Raw genomic sequence first — 534 nt, 5'->3', positions numbered from 1 at the left:
CCCCCTGCCCCACTGGCGGGGGGAGTGAGCGAGTGGCTGCGTGGTATTTGGCTGTCTGCCAGGTTAAACCACGACAATAAGCCAGTGATTCAAAGTACAGCAAAATGATAACCTTGACCCAGATCCCAGAGGTGATAAACAGCACAACAGGGAGCATATCCTGCAAATAAGGCGTTACATAACACAACTCTGAGAACAAGCATAACTTTGAGAGCAAATTAATCAGCATTGTGATCAGCAACGATCAAACGAATATAATGAATGTTTATAACAAATTTGTTCTAATGCGGTCTGGCCAGATTTGTTGTTATCCCCACGTTGGGTGCCTCCCTAGACCCAGGTCGGACAACCTATTTGCACGTCAGGACTGCTACAGACCTCCACCAGAGTTTCCTCTGGCTTCACCCTGCCCAGGCATAGTTCAGTTCATTCCCCTTTGCTGAAGCAGATACTGTCCTGGTTTTGGCTGGGATAGAGTTAATTTTCTTCCTAGTAGCTGGTATAGTGCTGTGTTCTGGATTTTATATGAGAATA

The 534-nt window shown here is 46.3% G+C and overlaps 1 protein-coding gene across 1 annotated transcript in view; it reads left to right on the top strand.

Moving 5' to 3' along the window:
• LOC104080341 (VPS10 domain-containing receptor SorCS1-like) overlaps positions 1-534 on the top strand; it is a gene marked incomplete at its 5' end in the record, with an annotated part of 81,308 nt that overhangs the window by 1,026 nt on the left and 79,748 nt on the right. The window lies entirely within an intron of this gene.

Source organism: Fulmarus glacialis, unplaced genomic scaffold (assembly GCF_000690835.1).
Source record: "Fulmarus glacialis isolate BGI_N327 unplaced genomic scaffold, ASM69083v1 scaffold2978, whole genome shotgun sequence".
NCBI classification, from domain to species: Eukaryota; Metazoa; Chordata; class Aves; order Procellariiformes; family Procellariidae; genus Fulmarus; species Fulmarus glacialis.
Note: the sequence above shows the minus strand (reverse complement) of the source record. Positions and strands in the feature narration are given on the sequence as shown.